Raw genomic sequence first — 23048 nt, forward strand, 5'->3', positions numbered from 1 at the left:
TAATTAAAAAACATCAAACTATCGCTGTCCTGTTCTAGCGGACGGGAAGTAAAAAAACACTACAGTAATAACTTATTACTGTAGTGTTTTTTACTTTTTAATAATAAAAAAAGCAAACGGCCAATTATTATTGCCGTGAGCCGCTTCTACACGACCCGATCAGCTATCATTTCACGTGTATGATCGTGCGAATACTGCTTAATAAAATCAAAGATTATTTTTTTTTTTTTTTTTAATCTCATCCGTGTTCATAAAGCTTATATAGTTTGTCAAAGGACTTTCTCATTTCAAACATAGACAAAGAGAATCATACTATCTTTGTCTTACACTAGTACTAGCACCCAAAAGAAAAGAATGGGTATAGTTTTCCTGGTTCTTACTGACTGAAAAGTTGGTTTGACCAACTATATTGCACAATTATATTGAATGAACGAATACTGAATGGCAGAATAAGTTTGTAACTTTAACTTTTAAAAATTAATGAAAGAGGGAAATTGTTTTTGACATTTTGGATGTGAAGGTTTGATTTGAGTGATGCTTGATGGTTAAATAATAATTATTTTAGCTTATTTCCTCGCATGTTTGGAGAAAAGCACTATATATGCCTCGGCAGGAATAGCAATTCGTGGATTCGTCTTCTTTGTCGGACTCCGCTTCGCGTCGTAAAATCGAAACTCATCCACGAATTGCCCTTTCCCGGCCTCTGCAATAATGTACTAAAATTAAACGAGATGACAGTGACTGTAACCTCTTCACGCTTAAACCGCTGAACCGAGTTAGTTAATGGTATAGAGATAGTTTGAGGACCGAGGAAGGACATACGAGTAGGATAGATTTTTATCAATTTTCATCATCATTCCACGTAGATCGAGTTGCGGGCTGAAACTAGTATCATCATCATCATAATAAAAGTCGGTTTTTCATGAAAGTACAACGTTTATAACATATCAAACCATGTAAGATATAGTCACATGACTAAGCTACATCCGTATCAAGACACGAGGTAGCGTGTCCAGCCAAGTTCATAGTACTTTTACAGTACCTTCAATATTAGTATTAGTTAGTTAAGTAGGTAAGTAGTTAGTTTTGCTGGGCATTTTCCGCAAATCCACATCCACTATGCCTATGCAACATTAGTTATAATAGTGATAGATAGACTAGATTAAATTTCTTAAAATATTAGGTAAGTAGCACAAATTCACAAAAAGATCGTCAAGTGCTCATATGTGTACAAAACATAATAGTCACTATTATGTACCAAACTAGAAAATTCTTTTATAACTTTGCTGTGTTCATTGCATAGTGCTTAACTGTTTTCAGCTCAGATGTCAACATAAATAAAGGGCACCTTTGCACGTGTATATTTTGAAAATGTTTATCACGTGCACTATGTAATTTGCCCGTCCGTTCACTGAAGCCTGCGACCTGCCTTGGGTCACGTGACCTGTTATTCGCTCGCAACAAGACACCTAACTATAACATATTTACCTATGTATATCCTTACGCATTCGGTTGTTTGCATCACAAACAGCTTAACTACGAGCTTGCGCAAGCAGACGATTTGCTAGCGCTTTGCACTTACGTCTTTTTACTAAAGGGGCCCACAGATTACCAGTTCGATGGACGATATCGGCCTGTCACTTGTTTGGAACTATCCACCTTTTGCGTTTAACTGACACTTAAGAAGGGAAGGCTTTTTGGGATAACTCAAAAACGGCTTAACAGATCATGTTTGCTATACCTAGTTCACATGTCTTGTCTTTATTATTTTAATGAGGGTCAAGTTAGTAAATTGTAAATTAGCAATTATTTTACCTGTCCAATTACTTAAGATTAGTCGTACTGTCAAAGAGGGTCTTGTTGGGAGTCCAGTTGTATTACTTGTGATACTCTGTACTAGCTATTAAAATAAAAAGTACATGTCAACCACCATGCTTTAATTGTTTTTAATAAAAATAAATAAATGTTAAAAATAAATGCTATAAAATGTTAGTAGGTACATAAGCACAAAAAAGTATTCTCGGGGATGAAATATCAAGAAAAGAGGTCGTACTCCTAACTGTACATCGGTGGACCTTATTACAAAAGGCATAAGGTCCACCGATGTACAGTTTACATTGTGGGCGATGGTATAAAGAAAATATTATCCACCTTGAAATTGTATCAGTGAAATTAGCTTGCTTAAAGACTTACCGCCATTAAATGAAATATGAATAGGTATTGTTGATTTCTGTAAAGACTTTGTTAAATACAATGAAGTGAGATACAATGGCTTTATATTAGTAAATGTCCGTGCAACAATATTTACCATCCAACATAATATTCAATTACTATGTATAGTAACCACCTACGTAGTTTGTTAACGTAACCTAAGTAGATTATAGACCTCTACCGTTGCCAACGAGTAGGGCGTATGGCGCATACTACTATTTTACGCGGCGCGTAGTAACGGCCCGATTCTAACTTTAAGTTACGTCAATTGGAATATACATCTGGAAACGATATGGATTAGATGTGTCAGTGTCAAATGTGACGTTTCTTCAAACAAATACGTCATTTTTGACACTGACACATCTAATCCATATCGTTTCCAGATCTATTAATTGACGTAACTTAAAGTTCGAATCCGGCGGTAAGTCATTCACACCTTTCGTATAGTCACTATAGTCGAATGAAATTACCTCTATAGTTTATCAAAACTTGCAAGGCGCATAATTTTAAAACTTTTAGTGTTAGGTATGTACCAAAAAATTTACCCTTCTTGACTTATATATGATTCTCTTTTTATTTTTTCTGCGCCTTTACGTATTTATTTATAATTACTATAATTAAGTTACATGCAAGCGAAAGGACGGCCGATGGTCAGGCCGAATATCCGGTATCCGGCCAAACAACTATCCGTTGCATCTCTAGTTAACACAAGCTATCGAATGATCCAGCGTAACCTGACTAAGAACTTCAAGAAGTAAGTGAACGTAATAGAGAAGTGCAACAATAGGTATGACTGGGTTGTAATAGTACACCAAACGAAAACCACAAATTGCCAATCTGTAATAGTACACCAAACGAAAAGCACAAATTGCCAAATTGGTGGCCTATAGGCATTTAGTTCGAGCGGACGACTCATCCGGCGCTCGCCAATCACTTGGAACAGCAGTCCTGTAGCTATGTGTAATGTATTTGCTGAATGTTCATGCCAAACTACATGTAATTTCTTCATGTAGTTTTAACCCTTAAATGCATATTTTTTTCTTTTTGCCCGAAATGAATATATGTATCACATAATTGTTTGCCGATTCTAGTTCTACTTCGTTTTTCACTGCGAAATCAGTGTTAGAAGTTGAATTGGTTAAATCATATTTATGTAAATATCTAATTTTTAGTAAAAGACATATTTTTTTTACTATCATTAATAAGGTACACTAGTTATTTGTGATATACCTATGATAAAGTTTTTAAAATATAAAATAATGACAAACCCCGAAAACACCGTTCAAAATAACATACTAAAAATTATCAACTTCTGGATTTTTCCAAGCTTTCCAACTTTTTGTCTTAAAACGAATGTAACTTTTATAAATTAAAAATATTGCGTAAATTTAATCCTTAAATCATCACCCTACTACTTGACGTTTGGTATAAAGGTGCATTCAAGAACGTAAGCCTTTTTCTTTTAAATCTGTGAGCTGTCTAATGCTTTATACACATTTGGCAACACTATGCATTTAAGGGTTAAAATGAGAGTGTAACTTCGATTGTAAGGCGGCAGCTAGATTATTGCGTTAAGTAAAACTGATTTTTGTATTATATTTGTCAGTAATAGTCAATAATTTAGTAGTTTAATCGGTGACGTATACTTTAGTTACGTATATGGTGTGATTCATCATTCAGCTAACCCAATATCGAGTACCTAATATCGAATAACATTATACATTCGAATAATATTGCCATTGTAATATAAGATGTCAATCTTCACTAAAAAATATTTACCCTATATAGGTAGGTACATGTCAAAACAAAAACACCGGTTGGAAAATCACAGTTTGAAACTGTCGACATAGACAGCTTAGTCCAGTGGTATGTAACAAAATTATACACCGTGTTTTTTTTTTAATTCCGTAAAGTAATAAAAAAAATGATCTTTATGTAATTAAATGTAGTGTTGTTGTAACACGGGCATTACATTTAACTCAACCAAACAATTGAACATTGTGCCATATCAATGTCATTTCGAACATCGATCGCCCGAGATCATACGTATAGTATACTAATATAATACGTAGGGGAGACCGAGGTGAGTTGTGACAGAGGAGAGTTGTGACATTGTCGATTTTTTGGAATCTATTAACTAGAAACTAGGTCGCAATAGCGCGCGTTTCTTAGTTCAAGTTATGAGCTAACAAACGCACACTGTTGCGTCCTAGTTTCTACTTAATAGATTCCAAAAAATCGACGATGCTACAACTCTCCTCTGTCACAACTCACCTCGGTCTCCCCTACTAATCAGTATTCAATATGTAAACAGGCCCTAAAGCAAGTGTACACGCTCGTAGAGTCCATATCGGAAAAAAATATTATCCCTGAAATGGAGTTAATTAGAATACCGGTGTCTTTGAGAAATTTATTTGATTTAAGCTCAGGAATGCACCCTTGAAATTAAACACGGTGTGCAATAGGTATTAATATTGAGATGTCAGTGAAACGAATGCCGTAAGTTTGTCCAGTTATATTGGGTGGAATATTCCGGGGGCGCGCGGGCCGAACAGCCGCGGCGGCGCTGGCCGCGCGCCAACACCAACACTAATTCCTTGACGTCTTTACATAATTGCTTCGTTTTTGCTCTAACCGGCTCTTGTACTCGTACTAGTACGCTTCTACTAACAATTCAGGTAGGACTTGGAAGGAGAATCGAGCTACATCGCGCATCGATAATTATTATTCTGATTCGTGAGATAATTAGTTTTGTATAGGTATTTCGCACCTATTGGTCATCTAACTTAGAATCGTAGTTTTTATATTGAGTATTTGAACATTTCAATCAAATGTTAATGCCATTCACACGGAGCTCAGACTAATTTTGCACAGGCAGACTCCAACCGTAACCTTAAAACGTTAAAGTTGGTACAATAGAAATAAACATTACATAAACATTCCCAGAATTGAGCAACGGGCGCTACACTGAGAGAAAAATCATCACCAGAATTAAAAAACAGTTCTGTACTGGGGGAAAAAATGAAGTTTTAGTAATAAATATGGACGTTTCACTATTTCTGTAAAGTTTATTTATTTCTACAAACAGCTCTGTAATCCCAAATATAATTTCAACAAACATAATAGAAATTGCAAAAGTCAATTTGTTCTTATTAGTTAACTCTCCTTGTCCCCGGATTAAGTTTATTTTTGTAATTCTAAGTGTATTTTTGTTGTACTTTTCTCTCAGTGTATAGTTAAACCAAGATAAGTCTGTATCGATTTTGATAGCACACGCAATGCACGTGTTATTTATACGTGATTATATCATAGAAGTTTCACGATTAAAATTACACTTGCACTGAGTGTGCTATCAAAATCGTTGCAGACTTACCTTGGTCTAACTCGATCTCTGTTTCTGGCTCTGATGTTGACTCCCAACAAATTCAATTAAAGTACCTACATATTTCAGTCGATCGCGAATAGCTACCAAAACGTTTTAGTTTCAATCTCAGCACATAAAAACGCATTTAAGGATATACCTAGCAATGCACGCACGAGAACTTTCCAAAGTTGCGAAACTTTCCACATGAGAAATTCTCGGTAACTTCTGAGAATGTTCTCGAGAACGAGAATTTATTTATTTATCGTAGTTTATACCATGAATATTCACGATAGTTTAGGTGTAGTCTTTACCCCCAGAAAATTCCGACTTTTGGTCGTCCGCTTCCGGTCAGAAAAATGTATGACGGCCCGGCCAAACGGTCAGACTTAGGTGGGGGGTGCTCGACCAAATGTCATAGAGGGACCCTGGCAGATTTGACGCCGCCATTTTTTTTCAATATGGCCGACTTTTTATTAAAACTTTTTGAATTTTGTCCTAGCGCGCTGAAATTTTGGTCACGGAATCTCAGGGTCCCCTAGAAACCTACGAAAAAAATTTTTTGGGGACAAATGCTACAATTGCGGGAAAACTGGCCACTTTTATTTTGTATGGCAACTTTTAAACGGTGCGTGATAGGTGGGGGGTGCTCGACCAAATGTCATAGAGGGCCCCGAGACAAAACAAACTGCATTAAAAAAAAACAAAATGTCCGACATTTTTTTTTTTTTTTTTCAAGTTGGTCCGAGCGCGCTGAGATTTGGCATGGCGGGAGATAGAGGCCTCTAGACTCTAATGAAACTAAAAAAAAAATTTGGAAAAATTTGTCGAAAGTCGAAATGTTCTCTGATATAAAGTGAGAATTTAAGCAACTTATTGGTAAATTTATCACATCAACAAAATAGCTAACTGTAATAGACAATAATATATGCATAATAACATTTAGTTTTAAGTTATGCCTATTTAAACTTTATTTCAAGTATATTCTCTTGTTTAAACAATAATTTCCATGTTGCAGGAATGTTCTGAGAACATTCTCGAGAACGTTTCCGCTTTTTGGGAATGTTCTGCAATTTGTACATTGCTAGATATACCTATCCATAAGTAATCAAGAAACGGAGGCATACGTGATCAAGAATTTACTAATAACAATCAAATTATTAGAGTCTGTGCGGAAAGAGAAGAGTCGTGAAATGGCAGATGTGACATCCATTTTTCGAATGGATCCAAATAATTCAGTCTTTAGTCCATTAATGCAGATACTTCGTATCACTTTCGTAGACGTCTACGATGCTACGAATGACAAGCTACGACGGATGCAACGGATGGACGCCAGTTCTACAGTTAATTTAATTGTAACAACGGGTGTTCAATTATATGTTGAGTTAAATTAGATAATACAAGTGGAAGTTCCTTTTTGACAGCTTTTGTTAGAAAGGGACATAAATTTGTATTACAAGTTACAAGCTTTTGATAAACAGGGCACTGGACCCCGATTTTAATAACTTGTTACGGCTTTGGTCTCATTTTGATACGTATATCCGGTATCCGGCCAAACAACTATCCGTTGCATCTCTAGAAATGACAGAGAAATCGTAACAGAGAATTGACTAAATCTAAGATAAGATAAGATATTGATGAGTAAGCCCATTCATAATAAAAAAAAAATTGTCTTTGAGGGCTTTCCCCAAAACATTAAAAAAATCTGTCAACCGGGACAAATTTCATGCTAAAAGGGGGGGTTGCGTCAGGGGAAGGGGATTGGACACTAGTGTGCGTAAAGCACCATGCCCAAAGGTATCATACTACATTCATTGAATGCTGGCTATAATTAGTTTTCCAAAAAACACAATTTGACCGAATCATAAGTTAAATTACTGTAACAACTTTGTACATGAAATACAATGCGTGTCTATTTAGAATCTCGAATGTACAGCGGTTGCTAGTGTTACTAAGTTGCTAGTGGACGCAATGGATAAACTTTATACAACTTTAACCACGGAAACTATGATTACCATACGAGTGTGCCACTCTAGTTTCTATATTATTCAGACAAAAGTTTTAATGATACAATACAAAATATAACAATGATTTGAAAACGAATTACACAGGCACGTTGATAGCGCATGGACTTTCATAATTATATTATAATGGTAAATCTCCTAACACAAACTTTTCACATGACCGTGTTATTTCTAAACTAAACAATGTATGTTTTCACTTAACTAGTAAACATATTCTCAGAAACGCATGTTAATTAACCGAGATATAAATAATGTCCCTATGTTCGTGCTACTAGCAGTATTAAGTATACCTTCATGAGCTGAGAATCAAGAGGCCAAGAAGATTATCGTAGAATTCGCGGTACATAGATAAGTGGATCGCTGTGCAAATGTAAGTGTAAGTACTTGAATACCTCTAAACGAGCAATTCCTGTATATTTATTTATTTATATATTTCGGGAATCTCGGAAACTGCTCTTAAGATTTCGATAGCAAAATTTGCTATATGGTAGTTTTCGGGGGCGGAAAATCGATCTAGCTAAGTGTTATCTCTGGGAAAACATATTGGAGTTTTTATACGTTTTCCGAGCAAAGCTCGATCTCCCGGATATTATTTCATTATTATCAAACCCCGTTATCAATGTTGCAATTTCATTGATAATAAGAGTTGGCAAAACTATATATTTTAGGGAACCCTAACTTAATATTTGGTGCCTAACTTCACCCCAATAAAATATTGTAATAATAATTTTACCAAAAAATTTTAAACTCTAAAATCGCTACCCGGCTACACTACTACGGGGCTCCGATTAAAGTTATATTTTAAATTAGGATTCTATACTACTTTAAAATGGCTGGAACAGAGATTGCCAGTTACTTTAAACGTTTACATTTACCACACATACTGAACGCGCGAGGTACGCCAGACGCTTGTCGCTGGATATTTTAGCTGCTACACTAAGAGCACTAACTTAAAGAGAACTTCCATAAATTATACTCTACTATGCAAACAAGCCCTGAGCGACTTTGCGCTCATAACGAGACTCTTTAAAATAGAGTTGGGCTAGTAATAACGCGTAGTTTTATACGTGTATCTAATTCAACATTCCACAAAGTAGGCAAATATATAAGATATTTTAGTTAACTACTTTAGTAGGTATAATTCTGTTCTTATACCTATTTTTGGTTATTTGTACCTTAACTTATTCAAATTTATTACAGTTTATATAAATCTGGGTTTCTGTATTAGGCCATTTAAATTAGACCCAAAAAAAACGTTTTCAGGAATTAATTCCCAGCAAGCTGGAAATCATTTTAATACCCTCATTTAGTCCAAGATGCGTAAAATCTAAGTTTGCTCAATCCCAGGAGGACATTTTACCTTGGGTTGACAGACCCACTCGATAGAGAAGGAACTCACCGTTAAAACCAATGTCACTACCAGCAAGGTGGTTGTATACATATACACCAGACACTGGTAAAAACAATTGGACTTTAACAGGATTTAATAAAAAAAAATTCAAGGTTATTAAACTGTTACATATATGTACCTATAAAACAAGCTGCGGTCTAACGCCATAACACGGTAACGCCATGTTCAGCTTTGCATTAGCATTTGTGTTATGGTTAGAAATTGTTATTGTCTAAATAAGGACATTGGAATAGTCTTTCATTTGAACCAAAGACATATGTAACTTCGTATTTTGAACTTAAACTAAATGTATGTAAAAAACGATGGTCCAGCATACTCGTCAATACGTATGGCAGCAGTCATCGATGTATGTAATATAATCATAAATAATATAATCATAAAAAAAATTACCTACTGTTTTAAAATGTTTACAAGCAAAAACCAACAATAAACTGAATAATCTTCGTATCTTGTTCTGTCAATGAAAAGAAAAATGTGATGCCTATTTATGGGATGCATAGAGTTACTGCTTTCAAGTTTGAGTAGTAGTGTGAGATACGAGATTTTTATGTAAGTAATATGTAAGCATGGCCACATTCTAAGTACCACATGTGTATACGATTAAAACAAACATTAAGCATTATTATAAAATAATCGTCGTAAAAAGGATTGAGCGTTGACAGTCGCATTAAAATTGTTGAAAATGTGTAAATGTGGGTCGTGGGATACAAGTAGGTCACAAGGCGCTCCCGGATACCCGCGACTGCGGGCCAGGCGGTCGCGACGGACTGACGTCCACGATCATTCCTTTCGGCTTTCACACTTACACTACACTTCTGTCATTCAATTATTTTGATGTGTACCATTCAGCAGCCAGCTGGTTAAGAACAAATAGGAATCCCATTGACCGCAGATTATCTCTACTTAAGATTTAAGAGGTAAAGTATTCGAATGTGTTAGGAGAACCTCCGAAGGATAGAGGTAACTATAGGCGCCCAGACATTAATAAAGGTCTCGTAAGAACTTAGCAGATGCAATCCTCAAGAACGCAATCCGAGTGCCTTTTGTTCCCTTTGTCTACTAAACCTAAACTACCAACACGACCTTCGGATTATGAAGGTTTAGACAATTGTCTACCATACAAATAAAGTCTAAATAATGAAAAAAAAACAGTGAAAATGGGTCTCTTTGCATTATTTGCATACAGGTTCTCATATTAAGTGACTCGTTTCCACTGCTCAAATATAAATCAAGTAACGAGACAAATACAAATCAAGTTCGAAACAATTCTACCAACCTCAAATACAATTAGTTTGCGTTGTTTTATTACAGTTCCATAGCCACCTCCTATCATCATCATCTAATCAGCTCCATGTCATCATAATGTTGCATTGTCATCCGACTTACATATGTATGCAAAATGTCAGCATAATCGGAAATCCGGAAGTGGGTCAAATTTTGCTTCCAAGATTTGACCCACACTACAAACTAACGGGCATGTTAAAAAATACATATTAATCTTGTAAAAATAAAATATCTCTCAAGTGCGAGGTAGTAAAAAACAGATATAGAAGGTATTGTCGAAAGTAAGGCATGTAAGATTCAAATTGGTGCGGAAGGTAGGTGAAATCATTGCGAGACGGCAAGCCACGCATGCGCCCACCGCACGCCTGCGCAAGGCCACTTAACCTCAATCCGAGACGTGTTTTTGAATGAAACTTCATTCCCAAGCCGGTGGCCGCGACCACACTTTGCTTTCAGCCGACTTCGGAGCTTAGACGACTTATCCTCGCCGGTCGACATACTCACCGGAATATGTGGGTACGGCACCTATGATGGATAGTCTTTATGTATTTTATTGGACTACCATTACTGTTTAGTACTATAGTACTTAACGCTTATAGTGTTATTTGCGTTACTTACGAGAATGATTAAATTTGAGGATTATATGTATTGATTATATGAATTATATTTATATCATATTGAAACATCATTTTTGCTTACTAATATGTATCATTGTTACTATATTGTGCATATAAAAAATTTATGAATGAATGATTTTGAATGAATCTGCTTCAGGACTAAACATTCTATGTAAGTAACCGTGGATATTATTTTATTACTAACCTTTCTAACACAAACATATAATTTGTATAACGCAGAGTTTAGTGCTCTTGTTTTGAGATACATTTTGGTGTTAAGTTGGCATCACCTCCAACAAAAACTTGAGCGTGAGCACTCGCCTCTCGTCTTATCTTGTTCATAACTTCATGACTTATCGAGCGGCCTGCCGTCCTAGGCCAATAACGACCACACACATAAGCGATTATTGCCTGCTGGCAATGGCCTGCTGCCACCGTTGCGACTACAGACTGAGAGTCGTCAGTTTTCCGCCGTATCGGCGCCTGCCGGCAACAGTCTGATATAAGTTTGACAGAGCCCTATAAATGGACAGTTCTAAATTGATAAATTGACCGGCCGCTATCAGCCTCAATTTCACATACAGTTCAATTTCAGACCATTGACTGTCCGGCCGATATCTGCCAAGCGGCCACACACCATCGTTTCGTGTTAGCCGTCAGGCCGAAACCTGAATGAGAACTATTAGTGTGTGGACTTTTGCGATTAACTGACGGGCTGATATCGTCCGGCGGACTGGTAATCAGTGGGTCCCTTTAAAATCAATTGCTTTAAGCAATGAGCATTTGAAATAGAGGAATATTGTCAAAGTAAATAAAGTAGTCAGTATAATATTTACTGCCATCTTTCGATACAAATGATTAATATTATTCCATTGTTATCTTATCTTAAATGTGGAGGAGTATTGTAAAGGTCGATCACCTTTACAGTATTGTTGCTTTGACTGGCACATTTTTATTTATTTTTAAATTAGAACACGCCCCGAAGTGATTATTGATAGAATGATGGACACTGGAAAAGGCTGCCAGCACATAATAATTTGTATTTACTTCGTGATAAATAAACTAATTATATTTGAAAACAATTTTAAATATAATTAATTTGCATATGCTTAAGTGAAAGCTCTACCCACTAGGCCATATCTCTTCTTATACCACTTTACAAGTTATTACATTTGACCCAACTCCAGTATCCGAATTATAAATGTTTAGAAATAACTGAAGAAAATAAGTTTTGTCAAGAATGTAATTTGTGATACCAGTTTTAATTACAGACTGTACTTTCTTTACATTCAGACTCGTCTACGCGTCTACTCTCTACGCGTCTACCGTCTACGAACCATCGAGGTATTTCTAACGAGCCAGCCCAATCTCAATGTGGTTGCGTTGTTTTATTATGAAGTTCCTATGCCACCTTCTAAAGTTTTTAGATTCCGCCTGTTTTTTTCGCAAATTAGTACTTAGTCAGGTCATAAGTTCTGTCACAAAGGTTTTGACTAATGAAATGTAATACAAAGCCTTCAATAAAACAAATAATCCATGATCTAAAAGCTAAAATAAGCTTTCAAATCATGTCTTACTTTTTACTTATCAAAACGTAATGTAATTAATTAGTTTAAATTTCGATCGCGACTTTGTATACTATACTTGTTTACTTTGGGATTCTCGTTATTAGGCGAAAATACGCGGCTGGGTTGTGAAAAATTATACTTCACAAAAGGGAGTTAAAATCAGTGTCACATTAGGTAATTAAATAGGTATAATTCTTTATTTAAGTATATACCTACTTTATTAGAATGTTAATTTATCAGTATCACCAGCATTTAGTTTTCCAACAGGTCTGTACCTACTTCAGTTAATACCCGTCAAATTTAGGGTATTTTTCAGCAACACGCTTATTTTTCACTGCCATCCAGCGAGTAGGTTGGGTTATACATGAACAGTTGCAATTTTCGCAGTCAAATACACATGAATTATAGCCGCTCAATCAAGGTTGGTCAGTAGAAAAAGGCGCGAAATTCATTTTTTTATAGGACGGTATTACCCTTAGCGCCTACATTTTTTGCCGCTCTTTTCTACTGACGGAAAATGCTTGACAGAGACCTTATTACCTACATCTAAAGAAAGATAAAAGATCCAGAAGAGCTTTTGTTTTATGTAAGACTAGCGACCCAATCCGCACGGGCAAAACATTAACAAATTATACACCTATACTTTTCTATAAAATCACATCAGTACAAATCTGGTGACACAACATATGATCTGACACTCTCTCTCTGGTCGGTATCTCATGTCTGAGGATTGTGATCAGTAGGTATCAGGGTTGCATCTTTGACGACCGTGTATGAAAGCAGAGGATGACGAGTCTTTAACTTGATCGGTCCATCTTTTTGGTGAACGACCGAGTGATTCCAACCACAATCAGTTTATCCAAACTTTCGTGGCCTCTGCGCACTGTGTCCGAAATATGATCTGATCTGACTAAGTATTAAAAATCGTCGTTTATTGTAAGTCTGCAAGTTTCGTTATGTACTTGTACCGTGTCTTTTATTCACTCACTTGCAATAAAATGTAGGTAGGTACTTTTTCTAATAACAAAATTCTAACTGCAACATTGTTAAGTTGTCGGTCTGTGAGTAGGAATCTATCAGGGAGAAACTGAATCATCGCCCCTTTTTCCACGGGTCTCTACTTCTCTTTTAGAGCAGCGGTCGGCAACCAGCGGCCCGCGGCGAACCTCTCACTTGCGGCCCGCGAGCCTCCCTAGCTATTTTGTATGTAATATTGACAAATGACAATGTCTAATAAAGTCATAAATATTAACAAAGTGCGGCCCGCGTCCACTTCGTTAACTGCTATGTGGCCTTTGGCTGCTAAAAGGCTGCCGACCGCTGTTTTACAGGTAAGTGTAGGTGTTATTAATTACTGAACATTGGGGCATGTAAAACACCACCTACGTGTTTACAAAGTGTCAAACTCTATGGCTATCATATGCCGCAGTTCATTTAAATAATTCACCCGACTGCTTGTGATGGAAATTATTTTGTATGACGTCACACTTATTTACTTCTCTATACGGCATAACATGTGGCAAACCTCATTTATAGGTACATTCTGGAAATGTATCAAAAATAGCCAGGACGGCTTTCACTTGGAAGAAGTGAAGAAACATTACTTCTTAAAACCTACCCCAATAATGGTGGCCCCGGGCACGGGGAAGAGCTGATCATTGCAATGCTCTCTATTTTTAGAGCCCCGCACAAAATGTTTTTTCCTATCAAGCATTTTGAAATTACCAAACTAAAATGATCCTCATCAAGTCATCACATCCATAAAATTTCGACTCTAATGTCAAATGTATATGAACGAAATCTCTTTGCAGCAGTAAGTATCGATATCACAAATACAAGTAAACCTGTCCGAAAGTAACTCTGTCCGTTTGTCTGACTGTTACCTCTTCAAGCTTAAATCCCTGAAACAATATAGATGAAAAATCGTACGGGAATAGGTAGTTGTATGAGGCCCGAGGAAGGACATAGTTTTATCAATCATCATTATCATCATCCCACGCAGATGAAATCGCGGGCAGACGCTAGAGTATTATTATAGGTATTTCACTAAGAAGGTCGATGTTATGAAATAAAAGTTTCACCCAGGGAAAATAATATAATAATATTCATATTCATTTATTCAGAATTCAAGGTTTTCCCCTTATGAACTTGCTAACTATGAAAAAGAAGAGTCGTGGAATATGGGGCCCAATACATTCGCCACTCTTCTCTTTCCGAACAGACTCTATTAAAGGTTTATTTCAGTCGGTTTTAGTTACCTATCAATCACGTTAGATAAGGTTCTGTATTCGAAACATGATTTATTTATTTATACTTTATTGCACAATAATGAACTTAATGTATAAAATAAATACATTAAGTTAATTATTGTGCAATAAAGTAAACGAACATACCATGAGGCATTCTTTGCCAGTCAAACTTAAGGCAAAGGATTTCTTGACTACAGCTCGATAAAAAAAAATCATGCACAAAGATCTAAAGTGGCCCACAGATTACCAGTTCGCCGTACGATATCAGCCTGTCAGTTGTTCGGAGCAGTCAAATTTTGCGTTGAACTTGCTTCTTCTGATGTGCCAGGCGTACTGTAGTAGTTAGGTAACTTAGTGCTATCAGAAAATGTGCCTTTTTCAATTTACAAGGCCAGACAATAGTCTAGTAGTAGGAGTAGGTTTCTCATAACTATTGTTATTGTTGTTGTTGGGGTAGGGAAAGTATACCGTTACCAAAACAACCCCAGAAATTAAACCTTTATAAATGCTTGCTTCAATCTTAGTTACACACCTTATCTAGGTACTTAATAGCAATAATGACAAGCCACAAAAGAACTGCATGCCACCAACTGTATAAATATAAGTTAGTATATAATAATACCAAGTAGTAGTATTGCGCTCGAAACTAGGACAGGCCCGCGATGGGGTAAGCTGCCAAATTGTCAAAGCTGACAAGTTACACTTGTTTTATAGGACTGATAAACCCGAGCCGCGCTGGAATCTAGCCGGCTATTACAGTAATTAATGGATGCAGAGAACGTGATAACTAAAGAACGAATATTTTCACATTTCCAGGATACTCAGAGCATAATAAGGTGCCACATAACTTCACTCAACTTACCCATTCACTTCAGTAATAACTTATTCATAATTATAATGTAATTAAAATACATCTTGACCAACTTTAACTATGTTCTCTTGACTATATTGCGTGTCATGAATAAGTAGTATGTACATTACTGCAGATACGAGTATCGGGAAAGAAGGGCTTGCCGACGGAATAGGTATCCTAGACGGCTGAACGTATCGAAACCGCCAAAGTACAGCTGTGCATATACAGGTTGTAATCGTTAAGTGTAGCCAGGTGATCATGCCGTAAATATAACAGATATCAGAAAACTTCAAATTGATATCGAAAGTTCGTTACCCAATGAGTAAAATTACTTTAGTAACTTTTTTTAAATAAAAGCAGAAATATCCCAAACATGAACTTCAAACCCACCCGTACATTTAGTACGACGACTCACCCCTCAAAGTGTCGTAAGTCGGTGTCGTAAGAAATAAAACTGCTTGAGATTCATTATTTGCGATAATAAACTGTAATAAAATAGTAAAACTACCGTTTATGAAATAATCAATCTAATAATCTGTATAATGTGTAAATAATCTGTATATAGCTTAACATCAAAAAAACAGATTTGTATATGATATGATTTAATAATAATAAAATTTGCTTAGAAGTTGTATAAGAAAGCTGTGTAGTGAACGGACGAGGAGGTAGCATGTCAGAAACTGTAGCCATTTCCCCTTCCCCAAGCACCTGCGACTGAAAGCTGAAAGCTTTCAAACGTTTGCCACTCCGTTAACTCCGCCATTATAAGAAATACGCTATTATTGTTAAACATGCACCAGCCTATTACTATTGTTTCCTTAAAGATGGAGACAAATAATCTTAATGAAAAGAGCTTTCAATTATCAACCATAACCAAAATTTAACACAGATTTTGCTCAATAAAACTAAGTTAGATTTTTGAACATTATTTTTAGGGCTTATTTGAAAAATAGATCAATTAGGTACCTATTGTACCATCTTAGGTGGGTCATGGCCAGAAAATATAAATTTTATTTTATCAACATAAGCTAAATCTACAGCTGGCTAAATACATCGTTATATATAGGTAAGATATTCGACATCCACTAAAATGGCTACGATGTAATTGCCTACCTGATGAAATTACCGAAAAGAATTACTACTAACGTGACAAAATGCAGTAAAAAACAGATATTATGCGAAAAACCCGGCTATGTGCGACAAATTTAACTATTTTTTACAAATTTCTGGTTGTAAGATTTTTCCTGAATTTGTGGTGTAAGACGATAGTACTTGCAAAATTTCAATCAATCAACAAATCAATTTTGATTCCCTTGAGAGTGTCGAAGTTTACGTTTTTTGCGGCATGAACTGCCGTACCTTTACGTTAACTTAGACATTTAAGTAGGCCTGAGTAAATGTTTTCAATTTCAACTCGATACCTCCACGCGTTCCCGAGATACAGGGTATTTACAGACAGACGGACGGACAGACAACAAAGTGATCCTATAAGGGTTCCCTTTTTTTCCTTTTGAGGTTAGGAACCCTAAAAATATCTCAAGCTATCATAGGGGCTAGACTATAGTATGATAAATAGATAACCTTCCTAGAGGTCGATTGTGGTTTAACAATTTATTGCGGTTTCAATCTTGTTTCGATACGACCTTAACGACTGTTAGGCATCTCACGCTCACTAATAAGTGCGAGCGAAATGTCTAATGATGCGATTGTCAAATTTAATAATTAAATCAGAATCGGCCACATGTTAAACATACTTAAATCAGTTTTAATTCACCTGACGAAGCCTGCCTTGTGGATATTTTGTATACAAGCTGGATCATTTTTAAGGTTCTATTTGATCTTTAAATTAGTTTTTTTTATTTAGAAATATGTCCTAATTTAGTGAAATTCATGTTTGTGTTTTAAGTCATCAAAACAAACAATATAAGTACATATGTAGTTAGGTGAATGTGAATAAGCATAAACAAAATATTTGAACGCTACGGCCCTACAGAGCAGACAGAGAGCCAAATTCAGTACCTAAACCTAAGGTGATACAAAACGTACCTACTATACAAAGTACTTATATTCAGAGATGACATATTTATTTACTAGTCAGTCTAAATTTCTTCCTGTCCTGTAAAATATCAGGCCGCATAGCCAAGACGCCAATCGCTTACGCTTCGTAGCGATCGAAACGCAACTGTCACTGTCACCCTAATATGGAAGAGTGATAGAGAGACATAATGCTTTTTGTTGTCGAAGCGATAGCGATTGTAACCTTGGCTAGGCCGGCAGTATATAGGTATAAACAATAATGTTTACATTGTCAGACACACCATGGTATGAAAATTACCAAAATCTGTGGTTGCCATGGTAAACTATACGAGAACCTACAAAAAGACACTTTGACTGATTTCTGATGTAACTGTACGGCTACCATCAGTTCGGCATTGACATATGTCAGTACGAGCGAGATGCATAGAAAGTAAATTACGTTCACGATAGCGTTTATGTCAATACCAAACTGATGGTAGCCGTACTGTATTAATTAATTAGTAAAACCAGAGGTATTCCTGAGAATTTAGCTCTGGTTTATACAATATTTAATTAGTATTAAACTAATTGTAGGTATAGTAGAATCGGATAAGCTAACTTTGTACTTACTGACAGGAGTGTGAAAGTGTCACCATAAACATCAAAATACAAGACGTTTATGTCACCACCTAGACAGACAATATGTACAGTCACCTGCAATAATATGTTACACAACAAAGGCCGCAAAAATATCTTACACGATCTTATTTGTAAAGCCATAAGAGCGTGTCACATATTTTTGCGGCCTTCGAAGAGTAACATTTTATTGCAGGTGACTGTACAATTAACCACCTACGAACACCAACAAACTAGCCAGATACTCCTAATGATATGGGACTACCTCTATCAACCATAAAATGAGTCGCGTTCACTACGGACCAACGAAAGCTAATGATATGTATTAAAACAAAATCTAAACTTTGTACGAAATGAAAATGTATTCAGAATTCATTTATTTCTTGCTTCCATGGTACATTTTGTTTTTGGTAGTATTTATATACTATATATGGTATCACATGGACCCTGAGTAGGGTGAATCAAATACAAACAATTTAATAAAGTTACAGCCGGCCTCTTCCATATTAGTGCGAAAGTGACAGTTGCGTTTCGATCGCTACGGAGCCTAAGCGTTTGGCATCTAGGCTACGCGGCCTTTACTCAACATAACATAATATACCTAGTGGCTTCTACAAACTTATAACTAGACACTATACACCGTGTTTTTATTGATTTCCGTTAACTTCGGGATATGGTTAAGTACGTTTAAGAGAACTAAATAGTTAATTTTAAAAAAATCTGCGTTTAAAAAAAATAGTTTAAAAAGTAATTAAATGTAGCATATAGCGTTGTTGTAACACTGGCATTACATTTAACTCAACCAAACAATTGAATCGTATGTCATTTCGAACATCGATCGACCGAGATTGTGCTTAAGTTTAGCAGCAAATGTATGAACTCATTATACACACTAATCAATATGTAAACCGGCCCAAGGCAAGTGTACACGCTTGTAGAGGCCTTATAGGAAAAAAATAAACTATTGATTATCTCCGAAATGGAGTTAATTAGAATACCGGTGTCTTTGAGAATAAAAAAAAACACGGTGTGTGTAGGTATATATGTATATAACGGAAATGTATCACTAATAAGTAATAACAGCAATAATTATATAGGTATGTATTTAGAGCAATTTATAAGGTTTATTGTGAGACGATCTATGTCTATAATTTCCTTTCTGTAAATCGTCCTTAGGCCAGATTTTAATAACTAAATGTGAAAAGAAAATAAATGTTTTCCAGGCAATCATTGTCTATAGAAATATAGTTTTTAAAAGTGTATGTGATAGGCCACCTCTTTGTTTCATATTTATCTATTGCAAAACGTATCTAGTGACCTATGCAGATAAATGGGTCAAACCGGTAGCTCTTAAGGTGTTCTATCTATTTATGACCTTCGTTTGATCCGTACTGAAAGCGACACCATGTATTGTAGGTACAGTCGCCATCATTTACATACATAGGTATCGGAGCGGCCAAGGTGTTCACAAAGTCTCTATTATCAAGTCATTAGAGAGCGTGTTCAGATAATTTGAGCACCTTTTATTGAGTGCTTTCGTACATACGTGGCAATACTCCTGTCCCGGAATCCAGGACAATTTACACTTCGATAGCTATAAAAATCGGGAGCAACGAAAAAGCCGGCATTCACCAGAGCATTTAATGACAACTGTATTAAAACATAAGGTATAAACAAAATACCATAAAAACATAGACAAAATGTATAAATAACATATATATAACCTCAAATTAGTCCTCGACAAGTCCATTATATAGATTTCGGTTTACCAAAAATGGCCTTTGCTGTGTTGCTCTTAGAGGATATAACCAAACGGAGACCCCTTGTCTGTAATTTTCGGTACAAAACAGTGCCGATTTTTGCGGGGGAAGAAGGTGCTTAGAAAGTGTTATCAAATATTCTGATAGATTTGAAATAGTGGCGCTACAGGCGTTTATTTTAATATTTACAACTTTATACTATCGTATCTACCTACAGTTGCCTCCAGAAACTCGCGAACTAAATTGACATGAGTTTGACAAATAAAATGATACCAGGAATAGCAAAAAAAAAATAGTCAGGGGTATATGTCGATAAAATGATATCGATAAGTAAGATGCACTCACTACCCATGTGATAATTATAAAGGGGTCACAAACGATTTCAATTTGTATGAATGTGACAGTGGTTGATTCGATTGTAAGATTGTGACGTTACCAATCAAATCAGGAGGTGCGGATGTGAAACTGACAAATTTCAATGTTAAGACGAAACAGGAGCTGAGTTTTAAATATTTTAGGTAAATGTACCCGTCTCACTAACGGAAGCGGCTCCTAAAAGTAGTGCGATAAGGACAAGGCGAAAAATCCTGCGTAAAAATCTCAAAAATCGAGGTTTCGTACTCGACTGTTTCCTCCTCCAAAACTTTTTAACCAATCGTAACCAAATTTGGAAATCTAAATGATTATGAAATTACCTTAAAATTTTGCTTTTTTGGCTAATTGATATCAGTTTTGAATACTACGCCTCTCATTGCGGCATAATCAATGAGGCCATTTTGGCCATTTTTGAAAGGCTAGCGCCTTAAAAAAACAAAAATGTAAAAAAAAAACAAAACGGTCTGACACAGATATTGACAATATTAATCTGTGTTGAAAAAATCATTGCTCTGGCATCAAAACCCACGGGGGAAACAGTCGAGTACGTTTGTATGGAGATATGACCAATTGACCACTCCTGTTGGCTTTTAATAATATGCAGCTCGCGGTTGTCGCCATAAATCTAAAATTGGTGATTTTATTTTATACAATGTGACCGGTAGGTAGATGAGATTGATCGATAATTAAAGTTAGACGAAGAAAAGTCTTCGTCAGAACCAAGAAAAGTCAAGAAAACGCAGTGCAACTGTTATTTAATACGTCAAAAATTCATAGAATTTTGACGTTTAAAATAATACTTACACTGCGTGGGCTATTAAAATTGCTGCAGACTTTTTTGGTCTAACTGTATTTAAATTCTGACCTAATTTTCAACTTGAATATCCAGTTTAGAGACTGGTCTTCTTTACAATCGAAGCAATAGGGATCACCGAGACGATTTAATTTTTACGTCCACACCGTACAAAATAAATGAGAAATCTTATCTTATTTCAGCCAAAATCACTGTTTCTATGTTATCACCTACAATAGCGGAAGCAGTTATAAAGTTGACCCAAAATTTTTTTATTAAGCTATGAGCTTCATCACATATGTTCCTTGAGTAATTCTAAGCATTTCAAGCCTGGGAGGCAATAAGAAATGTGTGTCTACTCGGATTTGTAATGGATTCAAACTTTCAACCCCTTTTTAACCCTGTTAGGGGATGAATTTTACAAAACGCTGAAATTACTTTTCCTGTTTTTTAATAATATCCCCAAATACAAAGATTCAAGTCCCGCGTTCGAAAAATTTTTTGATATCCATACAAACTTTCAACCCCTTTTTCACCACCTTAGGGGATGAATTTTCAAAAACGCTGAAATTAGTTTTCTTGTATTTTAATAATATATCGTTTTACGAAGTTTCAAATTCCTAGCTTAAAATAAAACTTGAACCCCATACAAACTTTCATCCCCTTTTTAGCCCCCTTAGGGGTTGAATTTCTCAAAATCGCTTCTTATCTCTTGTACACTTTATAAATGTAATCTATTGTGCAAATTTCTACTTTCTATCTTTTGTAGTTTCGGCTCCGCGTAGCAAAAATCTACAACCAAATTTTTCACCTTTTTACGTTTTTCTTGTAAAATTACTATGACACTGAAAAAAACAAATATCAGCAATGAATTCTACGTCTTTGGTTTATACGAAAATGATACCAAACTTGCCCTAGTACCCACCAGGATCAGAATAGATTTTTTTTTAAAGATGACGGGTGGCGGCCGTCTTTGTACCCCACCCTCCCCCCCGCCCCAGGCTAGAAATGCTTAGAATTACTCAAATATCAAATGTGATGAAGCTCATAGCTTAATAAATTTTTTTTGGGTCATGTATGGCAGCGATACATAACTGATTCCAGTACAACTTATTACTCTAGCTGTAAGTTTTCCTAACAAATAAAATAAAATAAATATAATAAAATATTTATTTACTTACCTACAATATGTTTATTCAATATCCTTGTATCTATTACACATACACACACGTAACATTTGTGAAATAATTTAAATTACATAAAGATACATTTTAACTGACCGAGCAACAGTAGCGCCGCTAGCGGTGAATTCTCGCGATATTTTCTAATTCAAACTTTTTTGAAAATATCGATATGAACAGCACTGGCCAAACTGTGGTATCATTTGTGCACATTGACCTGTCAATTTAGTTCGCGAGATTCTGGAGGCAACCTTACACAGGGCATTTATCCCGAAGGCGATTCGCTACAGTGAAGTATCGAGTTACGTAGGCGTCAAGGTTCCAGGAATCAAGATTTCGTATTTATAAAATATTGGATCCCTTAAATATATTTGAACTTTTATGACGTGACGTTTTATGATGATATACATGATACTTATATAGGTACCAAGAGAGTAGTTACTGTACCTAGTGTTATCTTCACTTCGGTGTCATAAATTACCCCCTTATTCATAAAATCAGAGATGTGACTTATTTGAAATACTTGTATTTAAAATGCAAATACAAAATGCAAAATACCTATTTAAATAAGAAGGAAGTATTTGTATTTTGTATTTAAATACTTTTTATAAAGTATTTTTCACATCTCTGCATAAAATCAATCATGCTCATTGGGATAGTTAGGTAACTACTTCTTCCGTTCCGCATCGCCATTGTCCCCGTAAAACGA

General features: G+C 35.8%; 1 protein-coding gene across 1 annotated transcript in view; it reads right to left on the minus strand.

Moving 5' to 3' along the window:
- The window catches only part of LOC134679082 (uncharacterized), a 66074-nt gene that overhangs the window by 41811 nt on the left and 1215 nt on the right, over positions 1–23048 (minus strand). The gene's annotated exons all lie outside the window — the stretch shown is intronic.

The sequence above is a fragment of the Cydia fagiglandana genome, chromosome Z (assembly GCF_963556715.1).
Source record: "Cydia fagiglandana chromosome Z, ilCydFagi1.1, whole genome shotgun sequence".
In the NCBI taxonomy this organism is placed as follows: domain Eukaryota; kingdom Metazoa; phylum Arthropoda; class Insecta; order Lepidoptera; family Tortricidae; genus Cydia; species Cydia fagiglandana.